Genomic DNA, 14,382 nt, shown 5'->3' with positions numbered 1-14,382 from the left:
ACATGTTCTTTTCCACTAATTTGTGGATGTATTTTTCTAGACAACATCTATGCTACCTCTTCTCTTAGGCTCACAGCAGACCTAGACTTTTTTTTTTATATTCTTGATGGAGTGACAATTGCTACCCCCACACCAGTTACCTTTTGATTAGCAAGTAAAATTAATTTTCACACTTCATATGCTAACATGAGAATTACAGAAATGCTTAACATTTGTTAAATCTGTCAGTTGAAAAAAAAAAAAAAGACAAATGTGACATTAGGTTTTCAGAAGAGTTTAGTGTCTCAGAGCTCTTTATTTGGAAAATTATGGAGTTTATAGAGAAAGCACTTGCTCGTTTTCTTTTGAAAGAAACCTTGTCAAAGATTAAGGAGGAAACTCTTGTTCGACACTTGATTTTTTGAAAGTTTGATTTCTCACAACAAGGAGATGGGGGAAGCCTAAATTACAGTTTATGCCCAGGACACAAACAATAAGGATTGAAAAAAACCAACATTTTGAAGTTCCACAGGGACTGGAATCTTTCTAAAATTTTCTATTAGAACACAAAATAAGTTTCGGGTGGTCTTTTTGTATTAATTTACCCATCTGTATTCCTTGGCACCAGTTAATAAGGCTGAGGTCATGTCTCAGTGTTTCTATCTTGCAGACAGCACTAATTAATATTACCCTTTATTCCTCCTCCCCAATTTCCCTAAATTAAGAAGGAACTTAGTATCTTTGAGGCAAAATATATCAATACAAATTGATTAACAGCTTTCAAAATACTTTTTGGTAGCAAACTGAAACCAGAAGGATGAAGACTGGAAGTGACAGCTACCTAAATGACATAATTTTAGCAGACAAAGATCTAATTTAGCCCTTAATGCTGCATTAACAGCTTTATGATATTTCAAAGCATAAACATTGATATTATGACTTGTTAAAAAGGACATTTATAACTGGGAAAAAAAAAAGAACTATTCTCATTATTTTTTAAGATTTATCTGGAGCCCCAGAAAGCCATTGAACACTTGGCATAAACTAGTCAGAAACTGCTGAAAATCTTCAAATAACACTAGGAAATGGAGCACAGTAACAGAGCGGCAGCATAACACAGAGGTGTCAGGAATCCAAGCCAGCAAGCACAAGAGGTGAATCTCAACACTTCCCTGACTTACTTGCTCTCATCAGAATGCAGCAGTCATGCCAGCCCAAGGTTGTCTCAAGACTGCTGCTAGGATTTATTAATTTAAAGTTAGATTCACGCAGTAAGAGGTGGCTTGTACTTAGTGCATTCAGCCTTCTCCATCTCCACAGCCTCCTGGTTGGAAGGCCAGGGAGAAAAGAGTAGAAAAGATTTTGCTGAAAGATCCTTATTGGGGAAAAAGAAAATAAAACAAACAAACAAATAAACAAACAAAAATAAAAGGAAAAAGTAATAGGAAGAGGGAATCCCCATCGTGTAGGCAAAGCATTAGTCCTTGAAATCCTAGCAAGGTACTGACATGAATGTCAGCTTGCAGATGCCTAAGTGAACCAAGTAGGAAAAAAAGCGTCTCCTTTCATATTTCAGAATTATTCCTAAAAGTATTTTTGTTGACATTTAAGGTAACAGAAATCAGGCTTCCAATCACCTCTGACATCTTTGGTTCCCACTGTTTATACAGGAAATTACAAGATTTCTAGGGTCAGTGTAACATTTTACAAATTCTTTCTTAATTTCTCTGTGAGGTGAAAATTCAGCCCTGCTATTACTGAAGGCTCCATCTAAGTAGAAAATCATGTCACGCTTACATTGTACAACAGAAAATGAATATTCTGGTTTTACTCTGATGTTAATTGCTGCCTTTTCCCTAACTAGATGGCAAGTGACCTTTACACATTGTTACTGCTAAGTGGAAAGAGAGAATAATAATGTTATTTTAATTGATTTGTGAATTATTGAACAGGGTTATGAATTCTGAACCCTTTCTGACTGGAAGAATCGATTGCATACTCTGTTTACTATTTAGTATTTTGTATTTTTTGGTCTCGTGCGCCTGTTTGCACACAGTCATTCAAAAGATACCTGGAAACAGGAATGTAACATTAACATTTAGAAGAATTTGCATTGTGAATGTGTGAAAATGCTCTCAGGTGTAAACCCCCAAATTTTATGGTGGGGAACCATGGGAAAAGCACCTAATAACAGACTATTGCATGCTTCTGAAAAGTCAGTGGATCATGCAACTATAGGCTTGGAAAACACCTCAAGTGCTCACTCTATCTCTTCTGGTAGACCACAGTGAGATTACACTTGTCCAAATAATTTCTGACATGCTTCTCTGCTCAGATTTTAAGGACTTTTAACTAAGCAACACTCCATCCCTTCTCTTTGTAAGCTCTTCTAGTGCTTCACTTACTGAAGCACATTCTTCCAGACTGAAATTTCAGCCTCCTTTCCTGCAATTTAATTTCTACACTTTTTAAAGAACAGCAGAGTCCTTGATAGATGTTCAAAGAGAAAGAAAGTTTTTATCAGTCACCTCTGCATCCACCTTGTAGTACTTTCATCAGTAAACCCCACTTATCTTGCTCTAGAGAAAGGGACAGGAGAAAATATCAAAAGTTTTCCTATTGTCAAAATAAATGACAACATGTTTTTTTCAGCCAGCAGCTGCTAGGAAAATCTTACCTACTGAGTAACTGAGGATAACAGAACCTGGTCTTGCCATTCCTCTTCCTTATTTCCATCAGGGTGAACCCTGTGCATTCTCTCTGGTTCCTCTCTGAAAAATTGTCTTCTTCCCTGATAACCTCAATGAGTTATCATCACTTGATCAGAATAAAACCTACAGAGTCCTCTTTTAAGAGTTTGTCTACCTTCTGTATAAAAATTATCTTCATCCCCTGCAGATGTCTAGATAGTCAAAAACCCTTGCTAACAGCAAGTCCTGAACTCTGCTTTACCTTTCAGCTGTTCACAAAGATACCTTTTACATGATTTTGTTTTGATGGTTCAAAGTAAATGCCCACCATAATAGTGCTAGTAGGGCTTTTGTGGTTCCTTATCACCCAGACTTTTTCATCAGGTCTGCATTGTGCTAGGATGATGACTGTAGAGTAAATATCTTCACAGAGCTGCTTGACACACACAGGTGCACACTCTCCCTCTTTCTTCTTCCTGAATAAGCTCTTCTCACTGATATTAACTATGCCAGCGACTTCAATTATTCCAATAAGGCTCAGTTTAATTAATTTAATTAACTAATGCTTTTGGTTATATATGATGAATTTCAGGTACTTGATTAATTTATAGGTAATTTTGAAATCCAATAGACAGTTCATGAGTTTTTTCATCCCTTCCTAATAAGTAGAAAAGGATTTTTATTCCAATATTTTTTGTTTATATAATTACAGATAAGCCATTTTCCCCTCTCATTTTTTGTGTATTTATGCCATTTTTATCCATTTAAATATCTTTTTTCTTTCCAGAGGAGAAAATAGATTTTGTTATGGCTCCCCAACGCCAAGTATGACAGCAACCTAACTTCGTTTAGGGCTATGGCAAAGTTTCTTCGTAAGAAAATATCTGTTGCTCACCTCAAAGCCTGACTGAAACTTTCCTGTGGAAGAGCACAGAAACTGGACCTTACTTGGCTCACTTACACCATGCAGTCTGCTTACCCTTTCATCCCTTCATACTCTCAATCTCACTGCAGTTCTGTGTGAAAGTTTAGATAGTGAAATGTTTCAGAATATCTGTGTGTGTGTGTTCTGCCATTTTCTTAGATGTCTCTAACAAAATTTTAGTGTTCAATGGAAGTAGCACATCTGTTTTTGAAAGCAATTAAGTTATTAGACACAGACTAATTCAGTAAGCTTGACAGATGATTCGAGAATTTTGAAGTTTAATCAATAAACCTGGAATGTGAGAAATGGAAATTGGATTTGGAAGATTAACAAAGCCTGCCATTCAAAGATTGATTTTTGCATAAGTGGTTGGCTTAATCGGAATTCCCAAGGGGCCCATATAATAACTAATTAATAATACTGTTTGGAAAAAACTAGGAAGGAAGAAAAAGTATTGAGGAATGGAGTTCTGAGTTTCCCTTCCAAGTGCACCAAAAATTGCCTTATTTCACAGGTTCCAGGAAAATACAAGCAGTTATTTTCTTGTATCTTTGTTGCAGCATACTGTGGATTCAAGTTTCTTTTAGCCAGAGTTCAAGGTAAGAGCTGAAAATGCAGATGTGAAGGAAAACAAAGCAGTTCTACTCTATTACAGGCTTGGTACCATAAAGTAAAACACTACTTGAGATTCCTGCAGGAAGGAGCACGGGAAATCAGTGCCTTCCCAGCATATCTTCATATTTTGCACTTTTACTGCCATTTTACAGGGATTGTTTCCAGTACTAGAACAGGACCAGCCTATAGATGATTTCTGATCTGGGCCTCCTGCCCAAATTTGATAATCATCCAAATGGTAGACCTTTTATAACTATTTGTGGTATTAATTCAGAAGACTTAAGGAGTCTCTAATGAAACATTTTTAACTGCAGTATGTTTCTGTTACCATACCTGCCTCTGTCAAAGCATAAGCTGTTTCTGTAATAAATGGTAAATGCAAGCATAATCTAGAAAGCTCCTGGCTACTGGAACCTGGCTGTCTGTGCTACTAAAGGGTGAGAATATGCTTGTGTGTTTGGGTTGCTGTAATTAACTCATCCTGCATGCAATTCCTCAGAGCAGTCTGGCAACTCAGGTTTTTTGGTGTCTTAAGCAGGCAATTCATATGAAGATTAAGCTTTTTAGATTCAAATTTCTTGGAACTAGAGACCTTCAGTCCAACTGAAACAGCTTAATTAGCAGTAGAGATGCAGCTGAAAGAGGACCAAATTTCTCAAGGATTTAGAGTAGAACCATTGCATTATTTTATTTACAACATGGAGGAATTTCTCCAGTCAATGAGCAGATTCTCAGGTTGTTTCTTTGTTTTGAAAGAGAATTTTTTTCCAGGTTTTTGTCATTCTTAATAGTTATCTAAGGAAGGAACCCCCTCATCATTCAAACTTCCATAAAATACTATGGATCATATTCTTTTTTGTGCCAGACTGATGAATATGAAGGATCTTTCCTCAAGTTAAAAAATACTATAACAAATTTATAATCATCTTCAAGAAAGACTTTGGGAAAAGACAGAAAAGAAAATACTATGGTGCAAGTGTAATAGTTCAAATAGATGAACTGATTTAAAATAATTTTCCCCTTATTTTTTTTTATCTAAGACAAATAGAATGGGAATTTTATCCACCAGTTTTATAAATAAGGTCTCTGTGAATTTCTTCTAAAAGCAATCAAATTGCCTTTATTTAGCTGCCTTCTGTGTCAACAAATGCTGAATTATGCATGGAGGCTATGATATTGTGATACTCACTTTTAGTGACCTTATAAAAACCAGAAAGAAATCAATATGGATTGCAGTGCTGAAAGATGCTGGAAAGCTTGGCGATCTGAGAAAGAGGCCAAAGTCATGTTAAAAAAGTCAGTGTCAGGTTTCATTTTGAAGATAAAGTGAGCTGATACTTCATGGTTTGAGTTTTTTTTTTAAGTGTGTTTATATTAAAAACTAAATAAAAGGGTCTTTGAAAAGCCATTTCTACTTTTGTTCCCTCTTATCACTGCAGCCTTGATAACTTTGCTATTGACCTTAATTGAGTTCCATGCTTGACTTCATTTCATCCCAACACTGAGGAACAGGAACAAAAATTCAAGATATTGCAGGAAGCATTTCCTACTAGAGACAGAGCACTTTTTAGGAGCCAAACCTGGCCTGTGTCACAACAGTTAAGTAAAAATTCATTCTGAAGAGATTTGTTCCATGAGTTTCTTTTTCTCCCCTTTCAAATCCATTTTTTCCATTGTTCTCTAGACATGCTGCACCAATAAACTCCACAATTCCACCAGTCTCTGTGGTGAAAAGGTAATCTTTGTTTGTTTAATCTGGTTACCTTATGATTGTAGTGGTTTCTAGTTATTGTGTTGTAAGAAGGTGAATACACATTCTGTGTATATTTTTCCTATTATGCTTCATGGATTCCTACCATATATTCCGAAATTCTTTTCTATTTATTCTGCTCAACATTTGGTCTATGTAAGCCATTCCATTTCTTTGATCTACCTTTTTGCCCTTCTCTGTGCTTTTCTTCATACTGTTAAATCCTTTGAGATGAGATGGCCAGAAGTGTGTTCAGTATTCAAGGCATAACACAGCCTCAGACAATGGCACAATGATGTTCTGTGCTTTGTTATCTAATCCTTCAATAATAACTTACAATATTTAATCTGACAATTCATTAGCTTTTGAGATCTGAGCTGAGGTTTACAGTGAATTATACACAATGAATCCAATATATCTAAAAAAAGGTTTGTCCATATTATAATACAATAATACTCTTAGTGCCATAGATCAGAGCTAGAGTTTCACAACCAGCTGCTCAGAATAACTAATATATCTCAATAGAACTCAATATTCATATGCATGGAATAATTTTCAAAACTCCAACACCAAAATAAAAGAAAAAGATACCTCACCAGATCCAGAGAAGAGAGAGGTGAATTAAAGACAGAACAGGCAAGAAGATTAAAAATGAAGTATCATACATTAAGTCAGTTGAAAATTAGAGGGGAAAATGGTTAATTTATTAAAGAGAGTGGGACATATATGTTGTTATGGTAAATAGTTAATTAAAATGCAAAAGATGAGTCTGACTTAAAGAAATGAGGAGTAGTTTGAGATGGCCACTTGAAACCTTTGTGATTTATTAAGTAAAATTTCTAGTTTCCAAAGTACAGCTGAACTCAGATTGCTATCCTTAGCCTTCTTCTCCTCCAAATGCTTTTCTTGCCAGGAGTTTTAAAAATAGATGTTGCTATCATTTTTTAAAATAAATTTTCATGCACCATGCACAACAGCAACTACAGCCAGAGAGGAGTGACAATGTGTGAGAGATTCCCCTGAGGCCTGCGGTGCACATAATGATGAGGCAGGCTATCCCCCCTACGGAGGTCCACCAATAAGTCCTGTGAAATTTAGTAGCACTTAGAGAAGGCTCAAATATTAACCATAATTTAATTAAAAAGTACCCCCCTTTGCATATTTACTTTTTCTCTTATTTTCTAGCATGGCCTTAAGAAAAAAAAAATTAAAAAGGGAATGTTTCAGCATTTAGGAATCCAACTTAGGTTTATCAATCAGTCACAGATTTATTTTTTTCTCCAGAAACAAATAATCATTCAACGAATCAGAGGTTCCATTCCATCACTCATTTTTACTAAAGTAACTGCTTTGACTTTGACAAATCATAATTATTCTAAGAGGATACTTTTTCTGAAGAGGCAGGTCTTCTAGAATTAACATCTCTCTGGCTGTTTTTCTGCCCCTTGTACACCATATTTTTGCATCACAGAAACAGTTGCTCAGAGCATTATGGTGCTTTGATTGTACTCTTGGATGTGCATGAAACAAAGGATCCTCTTGTGGGTAAGTCAGCTTTGGAAGCACTACAGAGAAAAAAAATCTATCTTAGTATGCAACAGTTACTTTCCTGGCATCAAGCAAAACAGTAGGTCAGCACCTCAACTTCCCCCACTGCATTAGAAGCCTCTACCGAGGCTGCTGTGAGGATTCATTCGTTAGTGGTTATTGGTATTACGTAATGATGTAGGTGTTGTACAAGCAAAACCTTTGTCAGAACAATTCTGATAATTCTTCTCAGTAAAGATGTAAGTAAATATTCCATAGGTAGCTCAGTTAACTACTGGCAGAATGATGAAAAAATCCCAGTTAATTGCATACAAATACTTTAGTTCAAGAAAACTTTTTACAGAAATCTTCAAAAGTTGATACAAGGGCTTATTAATCAGGGCTACTAAATGAACCAAGTCGTCATGCTCTTTAATTGATACCAAAAGCTTTATGTGTGCAAGTAATACTGATTATTATCTTGGGAAGCTTGGAATGGTTTGTCTGGTATTTTTGCCAAAATACAACTTTTGCTAGCTAAATTGAGACCTAACTGTAAAAAATAATTTTTGTGTGGACTTCATAACTTGGAAATAAGACATCAAAGCAATGATTTTCCTTGTGAAGGACCTGGTCTTCACTCAAATAAAATGGAAATAATAAAGAGGGTCTGCCATGCAACTATCAGGATCTGAGCATAACAGTTTGAAAAGACAGATGAAGTAAACTAAGAAGTGGCTGCATATCTCAAATTTCCCACTGTAATTACTGCTCTGATAAGGGTTTGTCTCATGAGAAACCACTGACTGCTCAGATCTGCTAATGAATATTTAGTATATGGTAAAAGAGATGTTTCTGTTATCACCAAATCTCTTTGAAGGTATAGGTAAGATAATTTGTCTGTCAAAACAGAAAATAATAGAGAAGATTGTTTTCTCCTTGCACATCATGAAAGCACTGATCCAAAAAAATGTTTTAATGAACAAGAATAGCACTTACCTTGACATTTGCAAGCATATTAAAGATTGCATGAATAAATAGTGGGAAATAAACGTACCTTTAAGCATTACAACTGAACTGAAGCATGACATTTTAATTTCCTTAAGCCTTGGATCTTCTAGTCATTTGCATCAATGACACATCAGAGCTTCTAGGACTCTGTTCTTGTGTTTGACTTTTCATTGTTATTTTGTTTCTATACTACACTCTATAACGTTTTTTAGAAGTCAGTCATTTGCAAAATTGATCCCATTCGAGATTTTTCCTTCTCTTGCCAAAAAGCAGTATGTTATAGCACTGCTGCAGAGAGCACTGATTTCTACAGCAAGCAGGTTGGGAAGGCTTACTGATGAAGTAAGAAAGCCTTAAAATTGGATACATTCAAAATTCACATAGATGAATTTGTTTATATAGTGCACTGTATTTCTACAACTTATTTTTGAGTATAGATACCAGGTCAGAGAACAGCCTTACAGAATACAGGAACAGAGAAACACCCTTTTCCTTACCTCTAGGAAATGTTGGATTCTCCGACCACCTGACCCCTTGGGCTGCTAAACTGGACCCTGTGCTTCCCCTCAACATGTATTTCTGTTTTGTCATGTTGGATCCTTTGTCCCTTCATGGCAGAAAACAGTTATACCTTAGAATGGTTACATTTTATGGTTTCTTTGGGCTGATGAAAAAAGAGTGGGGCAATAGACAGGTTCCACATATTTATTATCTTCCTAACATAGCACAGAGCCATCAGCCTTTGGTAATAAGTAAGAGCAATTAACAGTCTGGCTAGTCATTTAGCAGGCATGTACTGCATCAGAAGTTATATACTGCTTCAGGCAACTGAGGAAGACATACACCACAAGAGGCCATCTCCAAATCACTGATCAAATGCCTTTATTGCAAATCTCAGAGAAATTACTTAGGTCCCAACATATGGTATCTTCTTTAATGTCTAATAAAAGATAAATTGAGATCTTATTTTTTTAATTACTGAGAGCTGATCAGAATATTTGTAGTTTGTGGAATTTATGGAAAATGTGTCCCAGTTTTCAAAAAAATCCTGATGGCTAGAAATAATTTTGTTACTGGAGACCTTTTTTTTTTAACATCTTCTATGAATACATTTCAGGTTCAGCATCATTCCTCTGCCTCTAAGGCAAAGAGAACTCCAACTCAAATTGATTTTATGAGGTTCTCCTCATTCTACTGGGACCCTGTCCAACTTCTCTCCTTGTTCAGCCCCTAATTCTAGAAATGTGATTCAGGTCCTTTGTATTACCCAGGGATTTACAAAGTGTGTGTGAAAGATGCTCAGCAGGCTTAATGAGGTTACATGCAACATGCCCTGAGAAAATGTTGAATGTTGAACTTGGACACCAAATTTTTTTGTCAGCTATAATTTCTCTTCTGAAAGACACCTGTGTTTCATGCTCTCCTAGATTTAAAATCCTACAAGACAAACATTACTTTAAACTACACATTTTTGTATTAAAATACAGGATTCTTCATGCATTTGCAGATCATGACCTTTTTTCAGTGCAAATAATGTCATTGTTTTCAAGGTTACATCCAAAGTGTTCTGCATGTTTGCTGAATTCTTAAGGCTTCTTTTTGCTTTTCAGAGATCAGAACCACTCAACTGAATTTTCTTTCAGTGATGGAATGGAGGCAAAATTTGTTCCTTTACAAAAGAAAAAAAAAAAAGTAGAAAAAGAAAAAAAGAAACTCTTTCCATCCTTAAAAACAGAAAAGCTTTATTCCTCAAGGCACATATTAAATCTATTAAGTTTAACATTTAACTCAATGTTAATGATGTTAAAAAATTTCCTTCCCCCCTCAATAACTTTCCTAATGGTACATAAGAAAATATTCATAATATCATCCTAAATACCTTTTCAGAAGTTTAGGTCCCTAGCTTAGGTGCCTTATGAATGCTACTAAAGACTAGATTCAAAATTACAAATCTGATCATCTCTATTTGCATCTGCCATAACATCCTCCAGCCCATATTTGTACTGATCTATTATCAAATTCTGGAGGCAGTGTTAAAGCAAAATGATCAACAATTCCTCTGAAAATGCATTGAAAGTCAATCCAATTCTGGTGAGTATTACCAGACATAAAACAATGCTTGATAGAACTCATTTCAGCACCTCAAGATATTTTTAATACCAACAGTCACATTCAGTTGCAGTCTCAGGATGAGGAAAGGAAAAGCTTCAAATTGTGTTTCTCTCATTAAAATTTGAAAAGGAGTGATGTTTTGACCACTTATAGCAAAGCCAAATGGCTTTGCTAAATAATCCTTTACTGAAAGGGCTAAGTTCCCTCTCTCCTGTCTCATCCTCTCTCGCTTTTTATCTTACTTTGTTCCCCCAAAATTCCTTTTACCTTCACAGACAATCTTCTACTGACATCACTTAAAAAAAAAAAAAAAAAGAACCCTTACACATACAAATGTGTCAAAATCCTTCGTGCAGCACCACAAAGATTTGCTCTATAAGCCACATCAGACTGCTTGGCTTTCTTGCTAAAATGTCTTGTATGTTCTGCTCTGATCTAGTTAGGAGCTGCAAATTATAGCTATATGTATATATATTCTCTTTTACAGCTGGAGTAAGAGACTGTTCTCATCCTTTTTGCCTAGAATACGTTGGGCTTTTTTTCTTGTGTGTGGGGGTTTTTTTTCCCTGCTTTCTCTTTTTAAAAGCAACATTTTGCAAGGACTCAGGCTGAAACGTGAACTTTCTTTGTTGCTAGTAATCTTCTAGCAGCTATTTTCATTTTCTCAAGTTAAGGACAAAGTTAAGGGCATAAGTAGTAACACACATACAAGTCAAGATGCCCTACTGCACAACCTCTCTATCCACCACTGCTTTTTACTTTGTTGTATTTGATTTGGTTAATTGTTTCACTTTGTTGGTTTTAAATCACCTCCAGGAGCACATGACTACTTTAAGATCCCAAATTTATCCAAGACAACTGCAGCAATTAGTAGCTATCAGCCATGTTTCCCACAAAGCAACAGGACTTGATTAGGGCTGCAACAAAATAGGAGTAAAACCTGAATCTTCACCTATGTTATGAAGCAATCAGAATCATGATCAGTCAGGATGGCTCCAAATTGCCTGAGACATTCAGTAACCGTCACTTCTGTTCTTCCCTGTGTTGTCAAAGCATTATTGTTTGAAATTTATGCAAATATACTCTTTTCCATGCTTTCCTTCAGTATTTCATTTGAACCAACCACGGCAGAATTCCTCTCCTTCCTGGTCTGCTTACCTGTATAGTGCCCAGAAGTTTGGGATATGCAAAAGCTGCCGTGATACTTGATGACAAGATATAACAACAGAAATAGTCCAGAGAAAAGTCTGGAAAAATTGGAAAACACCATCTCAACACACTGGAAGGGAGGGAGTCAAGCTACAAACAGTATGCTTTGGGGCTAGCAAAGAAACAGTATATGAGCCTATCATTGAAAGGAAGAAAGAACAGTAATAAAAGAAAAGGGAAAAAAGTGATCAAAGCAAGCAATATGTCTCTGATACAGGTCTATCTCACGTGTGACAAACGGGGTTGGATACTTTCAAACTTAAATATTGATGATTCCCAGAACACCTCCTGAATAGATACATACTCATTAATCAGAGCATAATTCTTCATTGCAACAGAATCAGCTTACTAGTCTTGACTTCAACCACATTTTCTTGTTCCTCACAGACTTCTCAATTATGTCAGGCTATTTGTGTAGTTAGCGCTCAAAATTAATTTTCCAAAGGTTAAAATACTAAAAAACCCCAAATCAATCAAACAAAAAAAAAAAAAACAATAAAATATGTCAGAACTCTACCACTTATACAGAAAAGATATGACAACTTTCTGGAAAGCAATCTCAGCTGTTACATCACATTTCAGACTTGCTTCCTTGAAAAATGCTAGATTATGAGAATAACATAAAGAGATTGATCTACTGTTTTCAAAACTCCCCACTAGTGAAGAATTCCTGTCTTAACATCTCCTTAAAGAAGGGTCAACATCCATCCCTCTCCTAAGTCTTTGGTGACTGTAGCATTTAATTAGATGTTTAAAGCTTGTGTACCTAAGCAAAACAATTTAACACACATACAGAGCACAAGATAAAATCCTACTGTCACAGTCTTCAGTTTAATTCTTTAGAGAGCATTTTTAGAGGCTGATGGCTCTGACCTCTGAGCATTGGTTCCTTGAAGGAAGACTACTTCATGAAGGATTCTTTCTTTTAAAGAGTTTTGTGGAATCATTTCTAAACAGGTCTGTGTTTCAAATATGAATATCTTTTTTCTCCTTTGACTCAGGATATCAAGTCCCTGTAATGCCAATGTGCTCTATCTACTCTTGTGGAGCCTTCAGAGGATTTCAATAAATACCATGGTATCTCAGGTTCTCAGACCAGTTGTTTTAATCTGGATGGAAATGCTCCAGCAAGTTCAGAGACTAGAGACCTCCATCTCACCTGGTGACACACACAGCCCTCTCATTACACCTGGTGCGCTACTTTAAGCAATTTAGGTGATTCAAAATTGCAGGGGCAAAGGAGGTGTTCAAAAATGTCAGTTGGAACAAATTTAAAGGATTTATTTTATATGCATTTTTGTTCTTAGGCCTAATAAGTGTGATCTTGCCTCTTTAGTATCTGCAATCACCCTGATCTTAAGTTTCAGTTACCCAAGCACGGACAACCTGTAATGTTATCAGGAACAGTAAGCATGTAAAGGTCATACAAGTAAAGCATCCTACGCAGCAGCAAATTTGCCATAAATACATCCATACCGCATAGCAGGGAAAAAATTACAACACTCACAGCACTGAAATCCTGGAAAAAGCCTCCAAATAGTGAGAAAAGGCACCCCTTGTCATCTTCTGACTTTTAATACTGAGTTTGATCTGTTTATCAACAGCATTGTGTATAGTAAGAAAGGATTGGATTTGATCACACAGGAAATATGTTCTAGTCATATATTCCTCTGAGATAAGGGATATCTCCTTTACTAGTTTAAATAGAATGTGCAATACGTCAAGAGGTTTCAAAATTTCATGCTTCTGGTTTACTTTCTAGACATTTCCAATTCCTCAGTGCTTTTGTTCCATTTTAAATACTTTCATCTTTATTCCTGTGTCTGAATGAATGTCATCATAGTTAATTTATTTGTATATTCATTGGTTAGGGAGAGAACTTGAAGGTTTGTTTTGATCAATGTTGGTACACCTACCTGTACCTGGGTCTGTGAAGAAGTTGATATTATCACACTAAGCAGGGCAGATTTTTCATTTCTGCATTTGGTAAACTCTGCTGAGCGACAGCACACAGAAGGATTCTGGATATGGGAGAACATTTGAATCCTCTAAGACAAGACTGACAGGGATCTCCTATACAAAACCCTCTGCATGAGTGGGGCATCTACACTGGACCTTGTCAGAGAGCAGAGAGGTAGGAGTTTGTCCTGTATGAGTTGTCCTTCTCCACCTCTGCAGAAGTTAGGACTCATAGGGCATCCTTCAGCAGCACTGTGGACCCATCACAATTGCTCTGTCTGGCAAACCAAGTGCTATATCCTTTTTCTCCAAACCCTTCTAATATCTATCTTTATCACTGTATTATTGTACTCTGAAATATCCCATTTCTAAGTAAGTAGTACACACAGTGAGCTGTGTGTGTAGTTATTAGGAATGCAGCTAATGTGGGGAGAGGGGTGTACCCAAAAAATCCATAAAACAAAACGAAAAAAACCCCAATCTTCTATGTTGAATTCATGGTCTAACTGAAAGAGTCCAAAATAAGAACCAAAAAGCTCATACTGTAGCATGGAGGAATCAAGATGGTCAGAAATAGAAACTCTTTGAATTAAAGTAGCAAAGCA

Source organism: Empidonax traillii, unplaced genomic scaffold (genome assembly GCF_003031625.1).
Source record: "Empidonax traillii isolate 1590-97213 ecotype Southwest subspecies unplaced genomic scaffold, ASM303162v1 scaffold5:size3517227, whole genome shotgun sequence".
Lineage (NCBI taxonomy): Eukaryota > Metazoa > Chordata > Aves > Passeriformes > Tyrannidae > Empidonax > Empidonax traillii.
This window is presented reverse-complemented; position numbering follows the sequence as displayed.